We start from the raw sequence: 1,299 nt of genomic DNA on the forward strand, positions 1-1,299 counted from the left end.
TGAGTGTGAGAGTGCGTGTTTGTGTGAGTGAGTGCGTGTTTCTGAGTGTGAGAGTGCGTGTTTGTGTGAGAGTGTGTGTTTGTGTGTGAGAGAGTGTGTTTGTGAGTGTGAGAGAATGTGTTTGTGAGTGTGAGAGTGTGTGTTTGTGTGTGTGAGTGCATGTTTCTGATTGTGAGAGTGTGTGTTTGTGTGTGTGAGAGAGTGAGTATTTGTGAGTGTGAGAGTGCGTGTTTGTGTGAGAGTGTGTGTTTGTGTGTGTGCGTGTTTGTGAGTGTGAGAGTGCATGTGTGTGTGTGAGAGTGCATGTTTGTGTGAGAGCATGTGTTTGTGAGTGTGAGAGTGTGTGTTTGTGTGAGAGAGCATTTTTGTGAGATTGAGAATGCATATATGTGCGTGAGTGTGTATTTGTGAGTTTGAGAGTGTGTGTTTGTGTATGTGCATTTGTGTGTGTTTGTGTGCATGTGTGTGTGAATGTGTGTGTTTGTGTGTGTATGTGTTTGTGTGGGTGTGTGTTTGTGTGTGTGTTTGTGTGGGTGTATGTGTGTGTCTGTGTGCATGTGTGTGTGAGTTTGTGTGGGTGTTTGTGTGTGTGTATGTGTGGGTGCATGTGTGTGTGTTTCTGCGTGTTTGTGTGTGTGTGTATGTGTGTGTATGTGTATGTGTGTATGTGTATGTGTGTGTGTATGTGTGTATGTGTATGTGTGTTTGTGTGTGTGTATGAGTGTTTGTATGTGAGATTGTGTGTGTGAGTGTGTGTGTGTGAGTGTGTGTTTGTGAGTGTGAGAGCGTGTGTTTGTGAGTGTGAGAGTGTGTGTTTGTGAGTGTGTGAGTGCGTGTTTCTGATTGAGAGTGTGTGTTTGTGTGTGTGTGAGAGTGCGTGTTTGTGAGTGTGAGAATGTGTGAGAGTGCGTGTTTCTAAGTGTGAGAGTGCGTGTCTGCGAGGGTGAGAGTGCATGTCTGTGAGGGTGAGAGTGCGTATTTGTGTGTGTGTGTGGGCTTGTGTGTGTGAGTGTGAGAGTTTGTGAGTGTGAGAGTGCGTATTTGTGTGTGTGTGCGTGTTTGTGTGTGTGAGAGTGTGTGTTTGTGAATGTGAGAGTGCGTGTTTATGTGTGAGAGTGTGTGTTTGTGTGTGTGTGAGTGTGAGAGCATGTGTTTGTGTGAGAGTGCGTATTTGTTTGTGTGAGAGTGTGTGTGTGTTTGTGAGTATGAGAGTGCGTGTTTGTGTGTGTGAGAGTCTGTTTGTGAGTGTGAGAGTGCATGTTTGTGAGTGTGAGAATATGTGTTTGTGAGTGAAAGAGT

The sequence above is a fragment of the Chiloscyllium punctatum genome, chromosome 19, assembly GCF_047496795.1.
Source record: "Chiloscyllium punctatum isolate Juve2018m chromosome 19, sChiPun1.3, whole genome shotgun sequence".
Lineage (NCBI taxonomy): Eukaryota > Metazoa > Chordata > Chondrichthyes > Orectolobiformes > Hemiscylliidae > Chiloscyllium > Chiloscyllium punctatum.